Source organism: Alligator sinensis, unplaced genomic scaffold, assembly GCF_000455745.1.
Source record: "Alligator sinensis unplaced genomic scaffold, ASM45574v1 scaffold847_1, whole genome shotgun sequence".
Taxonomy (NCBI): domain Eukaryota; kingdom Metazoa; phylum Chordata; order Crocodylia; family Alligatoridae; genus Alligator; species Alligator sinensis.
The window spans coordinates 515744-523816 of record NW_005842797.1 but is presented as its reverse complement, the minus strand read 5'-3'; the positions used below and the strand labels follow the sequence as shown (position 1 = coordinate 523816).

Here is an 8073-nt window from a genome sequence, read left to right as displayed (position 1 = left end):
TGCTATTTTCCATTTCTTTGAACCACATTATAGACAATTGAATGTATTCGTTTTGTCGTGCAAAAACAAGTGTAGACTTTAGGGTCAGGTCAGTAGAAGCTTTTATTCAGATCCACAGTACCATGGGGGAGAGCTCAGAGTAACATGGATTCACCAGCACTCCTGGGAAGTCTCCGCCTTTAAACAGAATCATGCAGTTTCTATAAGCTTTTAAACAGACTGTTACACAGGACATGATTGCAAAAATAAAATTCTCCGAGTAAGCAGTCAAAGACAACTAGCAAACACTCTGTTATCTCAGGGAGAACAAACACATACTTTTTTTCTGCTATCTTCAAAGCCACGGTGAACGAAGCAGTTGCAGGGGAGTTACAAAGAACAAACACTTTCCCTTTGTCTGCTCTAATATGCAGAGCCAGCAGTTCCCCACAAAGCTGTTATGGTCATCTTATGACTCGTATGACCAAAGTTTAAGGCATTCATTTTGTCTGATTCCACAGTTTTAATTTTCCTTTTTAATTTCATATTTTGTTCCTCCTAGATAACAGGTCTAAGCATCTGCATTCTTGTCCTAGCACTGAGCCACATTTATCTCTGATTAATCAACAATTATACAAAACCCTACATAAGAACCTCCCTTGAGCATTGTTTTTTGGTATCTTATTAAACTCTTCCAAAGTAAAACAGCCTTCAGTCTTCAGGGAGATCAGCATTCAAAATCACAGCCCCAACCTGCAGACACGGGCTTCCAAGTACCATATTCTCTCATATATAACCCAGACCTTTTCTCCCAAAACGAGTTGGGAAAAATTGGGGTGTGCATTACATGTGAGGAAAAAGGGATTCCCACAGGTTTGGAAATTTGGCAGGGGATGGTGAGTGGAGTGGTGTCAGCTCTAATTGCCATGGCTCTAGGAGTCACAGCAATTGCTGCCACTCCTGTCCCCCTCTCCCCTGTCCCCTTCCTTTTCCCTGCCAGCCATGCACCAGATAAAGCCAACATGCAGGGTTGGTCCACCAGATCTGACCCAACACAGCCCTGTACCTGCTTGTGGCATGCCAGGTCTGCCCCTGGGTACTGGTTCTGGAGCTGCATGTTGGGCTGGACCCAGCAAACCAAGTCCTTCAGACCTGATGTGTGACCCAAAATTGCACATGGGGTCAGATCCAACATATGGCTCTAGAACCAGCAGGCAGCCCTGGACCAAATGTACGGTCCTGGACTTGGTATGCAGTCTCTGACCCAGAGTGCTGGCTCAGTGCTTAAGCTCCTTCTAGTGTGCAGGGCTGGTTGTAGGCTTGGGGGCAGGATCAGCCCCCCCTCCCCCCCTTGCTGTCAATCACTCATTTGAATTGAAGATCTTCCCCCGTGACTCCCTTTCAAAATCACGGTGCATATTATATACAGGGATATTCTATATGTGAGAAAATATGGTAATTTTACACAGCGAGCCCATGAGACTATGCCCATGCATATGTATTTACTGGATTGGAATTCATAAAAATTCTTATTTTCTCAAAAAGTGAAACTAATCTAGAGAACCCCTCTGCAAATTACTGATGTGGCTATATGGAGAGACGATTTTTTTTTTTAATGGGAATTAAACATTCTCATTCAAAATCCCCTCCTAAAACTCTATGTTCTTGTAGGACAAGCCTGCCTATCGAGAACCTAGTACCATATTAAAAATAATACTTTAATACTCTTTCTGTGCTACAAGGCTCACTGGCTGTGTGAAATGTTTCTATGGGAGAAGAAATAGATCATTAAACAGGATTTCCTAAAGATAAGAGCTGAATGAAACCCCTTAGCTTTTTTTTTAATGCATAGGGTAAGTGAAAAATCTCAGAAATGTAGTTTGTTATCAAATGCTTTCCATCTTATATACATATTTCTTTATGAAAACAAAGGAACATAGTTAGTGACTTGCAAACTGTAAAAAAGTCCCTAATGAACAGGGTGTGTTTCTCTTTATAACCCTGGAGCAGTGATTTTTTTACAATGGGACTTTCCAGAACCATGACGCACTTGGCAGGAAAACTGGACAGACCTCCTCCACTAAGATTGGGAAACAACTCTGAAGTTACTGAAATAAGAGCCATTACTGTTAAGGAACAATGACCAAGGCTCCGTGATTAATAGCAGAAGCCCAATCTGCCCTGATGATCTTAGTTCAGAGTTATACAGTCTTTGCAGTGTCTCCTCCAAAAGGTGCAGATTCAAAACTGCAAGTAACACAGCTCAGTGGGGTTTTTGTTTCTCCTCAGAGTTACAGCCAAACTTATGATCTGCATATATTCTATTTTTTTACCATTTTGCCCTGTAATATTGTATATGCTTTGTGCTTCCTGTAAAGATGCAGGTTGGTACAACAACCCAAAATGGAAAAAGAAACGAAACAGGTAAGTGACTGGACTTTCATTCCTTATCACCATCACAACTATTTGTTATTTTTATTACAGTAGTGCTTACATGCTTTGATCCAAGAGGGATCCACTGTGCATGGTACAGTATAAGAATATAGTAAGAGAGAGTCATTGTCCAAAAGCTTGAGAAACTAGGGTTTTCTTTTGGACTATCCCTTCTCCCTTCCTGCAGACAGCACCAGAACGTCGGTTGGGTAGGGGTGGGGGTCATTCTAACTCATGGTGCTTTCTGTGAAGCACCATGAGTTAAAGCAGGGAGCTGCACATCTGTCAGCACCCTCGGTGACTATCTAAGGAACTTCTGAATAAAATGTGAAATTCAGCTGTACTGTTGGAAAGTGGGGGTGGCTTCTCTTCACATACATGCATGCACATGTGAGTGGAATTCCTAGCACACAGTGCTGATCACTGTAAAATAATAAACAACTCAAATGAAATAATCAGCACATTTTAAGAGTCAAAAGTGGCTTAAACTCTGTCAGTTAGGAGGTTAAAAAAGAAGGTCCAGAGTGCTATGAAGAAGACTGAGAGAATTCAGCATTTCTAGCTTTTACAAGTGCCAGTGTTAGTCTTCAAGTCTCATGGATGCAGTCATGACAATCTTTAAAAAGTAAATAAAAGTAAATTTCTAGACCTGATATCTATGGAGAAAAACATAAAAAATGTGATTAATGCACAGCCTAAAGTTTCAGATTCCAAAAGGTAAAGTAAAACCATCTAAAATTTACTACATTTAAAAAAAAATCTTATGGTATTTATGCCAGTCTCAGGTTGGGTTTTTGGTTTGTTTTTTTAACATTCTGGTTGGCATTGTTAAGAATAACAGGACCACAACAATACTTTATACTATGAGGGCATGTCAGAAACTAATGGCAATTTCAAAATAAAGCTATGTTGTGTACTATGATCACTTACTGGACCACATTGCTTTTCTACAAAGTCACCGTGCCTTGCAATGCAGGTATTCCAGTGAATCACAAGTTGCTTCATACTGCCACAAAGAAGTTTTTTTGCTTGCTGTGACAGCCACTCCAGCACCATGACTTGCATGTGCATCACTGGTGAATCTGCTCCCACAAAGAACCTCCTACAATGGTCCAAACAGATGATAATCACTTAGTGCAAGTTTGGGACTGTAGGATGGATGTGGTAAGATCTCAGAGCCCAGACCATGTAGAGTCTTGGCAGTCACCCATGTGCTGCACAACCTCACATTGTCGTGCTGGAGAGGAATACCTTAATGCTCCATTATGTCAAAAAGGAGTATCCCCATGCAGTCCAAAAAACAGGATGGGCAAGACCTTGCCAGAGGATGGCTGAGTGAGGAATTTTTAGACCTGTGGCAATGATGTGTGTTTCTACTGCATGCTCTGCCTTTTGCTCCCCAGATCGTGCCAGAGGACCCAGGTCTCGTCCCTGCTGATGATGTGTGAGAGGAAGCCCTCACCTTCATCCCATACATGTGGCAGAAGCCAGGTACACACTTGCACATGTGGTCATCTATGCACATCTGTCAGCTGTTCTGGCACCCAATGGGCATACACTTTCCAATAATTAAGGTAATTATGCAAAATGGTGTGCATACTGCCAGAGCTTATGCCTACTTCTACCACTAGTTCAGGAACATTCCCTTGCTTGCTAGCATGATAGAGCAGCATCAACTTTGGCAGTGTTCTCCTCCATTGTGGTAGTGCTAGGCTGTCCTGCCACTACAGATGTTCCACTAGTGTTCTTCCACTATGGATGTGCAGGCATTTTTGCACTTCTCCACCCACTCATAGACCTTTCACTGAGCCCTGCAGTTCTCAGTATATTGTGCTACAATCCTATAGTGAATTTCACACCTTCAGCTCATAAAAACAAAAGACAAAATGATACCCTTCTTTGGTGCACATTGAGAGCTAAATGGACATGTCGTTTACAAGCTTACGAGCACGTGTGTCCGGCATGAAATAATGGGTGTGTTCGATAATGCTGCTATCATGGTTCCCCACTGCTGTGTAGTTTCCCGCTGTTCCTGAATTTTATTTCAATTCGAAACTGCTGTTCCGCTTTGTTTCATCGAAACAGTGACACTGTTTCAACGCTGTTTCAATGTTTTGCCAATACGCTATAATGGGGAAGCTCAAAATATTTTATGCCTCTTCCCTGTGGATTTGGAAGCATAGAGGGAGATTGGCTGGTGGAGTCATAAAGAGATCTTACAGGTAAACTGAAGGGAGAAGAAGACAGGGTCTTAAGCTGTGACTCGGCCTAGTGGGTGCTGTTCCCCTGAGGTACATATCTGCCCATCCTTTGCCATGTGTAGCGGTCCACCATTCTCTGGGCTCTTACAGATGCACACCAAGGCTGCTCCAATGGGCTGTAAATCTGGCGCATCAGAGAAGACTCGATTAATTGAGTCTGCCAGAGCGTGGAAATTAATGTGCTCCAGCTATCCAGCATCATGTGTATCAGCATTCCCATGCTGAAAAACAGGGGTGGGGCGCTTTAAACTAAAGCTTGTTTGATGAGCTTTAGCTCAAAGTGCACTGCCATCATTTTTCAGCATGGAGACACTGATATAAATGATGCTCTGGCGCTTTTAATTAGCGTGGCTCGGTAATTAAAGTGCCCCCCCACCCTCCTGGAGCACCTCTGTCTCTGCAAGCAGGGCCTATCACAGGGGGGGCCAGGAGAGCCATTTGGCCCAGACCTCTCATTCACAGAGGGCCTCAAATTTAGACTTTTGACGTTATCTCCAAATGAGGTTATACATACAGACACAGAGATACACTGACAGGATTGAAAGAAGAAGAAAAAAGCTAGAAAAGCATTTGTTAAATAAAAAAGGAACATTTATTACAAATTATTGCATTGTATCTTAAGCCTCAAAAAATAGAAGTGACCCAGGCCTCTTTCGACCTCTGAGAGGGCCTGTCTGCAAGCAGTCAGTTTTGTAGGGCTTACAAACACCGGGAAAATATATTGCTTCTGTAAAGCTGACACAGTCACCAAGAATAGTCCTATTTCCCTTTAGAAGACAATTTACTTTGAATGAGCTGAAACAAGGTGACAGTTTCCTAACTCCCAAAGTCATATAAGAAGATTCAATCTGCTTATCAGAGCTGAAACAGATAAATTCATAAAAGAGCAATATGGAACGTGTTTTACTGTTATTCATACTACAGTCCTTAGTTTTCTTTTGTAGGTAAATCTCTCTCGGTGAGTTTGGTTGCTGGAGCCCTACTTTGTTGCTTCAGAATGAATCACATGAATGAAGGCCTGCACCCTAGAGGATTGCTGAGTCTTTTTAACTCACCCAACTTGTTTAAAATAGTAATTTGAGATAGGCTGTTTTAACAAGAATGCAAGAGCCCTTTCTACTCATTTCAGCTCTCACTAAATCTCCTCATGTCCCAGAATTCTGCCTTTCTTGAATTTGTGTGTGTTGTACCTTTTCTTCTTTCCACAGCAGAAAAGAGGATGAAACCCTGATGGCACAGTGGGGGATGGTTCCAAATATGTGCCAAGTAGAAGAACCAGCTAGATTGCGTTGCTGCTGTGCCTGATTATGACAGTTTTAAAATGCATGCGCTCCATGAGAGTGCATCTGAGAGTTCCTACACTGATTAAAGGAATAACTCCCTATTCCTCTACTACAAGAGGGCAATCTGTTAATCAGACTTTTATGCTACAAGTATTTGTACTTCCTACTTATCCAGCTGGTTGGTAAGGAAAGCTCTAGGGGGTGCTGAGAGGGAAGGGAATACATGCTAGATGATCTGTTCAGGTCCCTCCTGACCCTAGCTACTATGAAACTATGCTCCCAAGTGCAGTAGATGGTATAATTTTAATTAATTAATTCAGTCAGTTGAAGACATTCCATTTCTGTACACTGTTGAGTTTAGCACTGAAATAAGGTATTCATTTACCTGAGATCCAAAGCAAGTACATTAAGCATGATATCATCTCTTTGTTGTGAAACTACATTGCTAGAGCACACTTCTGCAAAACAGACACAAAGTGACATTTCAAGGTATTTGATAGTCTCTTTCCATAATCCTCTCCCTCACTCTTCTTTTTTTTTTTTAAATACTTGACAGTCAGTGTAGTGACATGAGGCTGAATAAGAAAAAGCAAGAACAATACTGTCTATTCAAGACTGAGCTTGATGGGGAATGTAGGTTATCAGCTTTGACATTACCAAGCATTAGAACTATTCTTTTGGGGACAAATTCTACTCTCACTTACACTAGTGTCAATCCAGAGTAACTCAGCTGAGGTCAAACCAAAGTAACTCAGAGCAAAATTTGCCCACTGCCTTTGTCTGCAATCCCCACTGGCATGTCCACTGATTCTGTTAGCAAGCCTCTGGTGGTTTCCAGTGTGTTTACCACCAAATTAACTAAACCTATGACTGACAGGATAGGATTTTTTGATACAGTCCCCTAGTACAAACAAGGTCTTTATGTTTTGTGTTGGACTTGTTTGCTAGAAAAAAACAAATAATTTAGGAGATGCCCTAATTATTATTCTTAGATACTTATATGACCTCTATTCCCATAATATCCAAGTACCTCACATTCTTGTATGTATTTATCTTCTCAGTCCTGTTCTGAGATATGGAGGTGCTCTTATTGCCATTATATAGTTAGAGAACTGACATACAGAAAGACTAAGGGTCAGATTTGTAAAGGTATTCAGGCACATAATGGGATTTTCACAAGTGTCTAAGTGCCTAAGTGCCAGCGGGAGTTGGATACCCAATAGCTTTTGGCACCAATATGCATCTTTAGGTACTTAAATATCCATAAAAGTCAGGCATAGCTAGTAGAGGTGCACCGATACATCGATCCGATATCGGATCCGCACTGATATAAAGAAAATTGGCTGTATCGGACATTGGCCTGATGTAGCCAATAATTTGGCTGATAAATGCTGTGAGTGCATGCAGCCACAGCACAGCACTCAGGCAGCGAGGAGCACAGCTCAGCAGCATGGAGAGCTGCCTCCAGCTGGTAAGTCTGTTGTGCTGGAAGGGGAGGGGGAGGGAAGGGGCATGGGGGGGCAGATCAACCGTCCCATGGTGAGGGGGGGGGCAGGGGCAGGCACTGCCCAACTGGGGCAGGGTGGTGCACAGGATGGAGCTGCAGATTGTGGGTGGGCGGGTCAGCTTCTGCTGCTTGTATCCCAGGAGGACACGGGGGGCTGTGTGCTCCCGGATCTCTGCGGGGTGAGCGGGTGGGCTGCGACTATGGGCTGGAGCTGGGGCTGCACCAGGCTCTTCTTGGCAGGGGTTGGGCTTGGGGCGGGGGCTATGGGGGGGGCTGCAGCCACCCCAAAAATCCCACCCAGTGCTGCTGCTGCTGCCTGCCTAGCACAGCCCCAGCTCTTCCCAGCTCAACCCTCACCTCCCCCCATGTGCCAGGAAGAGCCAGGGCTGTACCAGATGTGTGGTGGTGGTAGCACTGGGAGGGAGCTATGGCAAAATCTAGGATGGCTGCAGCCCCCTCCGTAGCCCCTGCCCTGAGCCAGCCCCCACCAAGAAGAGCCCAACACAGCCCTGGCTCCAGCCTGCAACTGCAGCCCACCCTCCCTACCCTATGCTGATCTGGGGGCACATGCCCCCCTGTGCCCTCCTGGGGTGCAAGCAGTAGTGGCAGG

The 8073-nt window shown here is 43.8% G+C and overlaps 1 long non-coding RNA gene across 1 annotated transcript; it reads left to right on the top strand.

Moving 5' to 3' along the window:
• The first annotated feature begins 2224 nt into the window (after positions 1 to 2224).
• On the top strand, positions 2225 to 7358 carry LOC112547907. The gene is made up of 3 exons (XR_003091688.1): positions 2225 to 2403; positions 3816 to 3986; positions 5882 to 7358. It is a non-coding gene; the product is annotated as an uncharacterized LOC112547907 (long non-coding RNA).
• Positions 7359 to 8073: the final 715 nt, after the last annotated feature.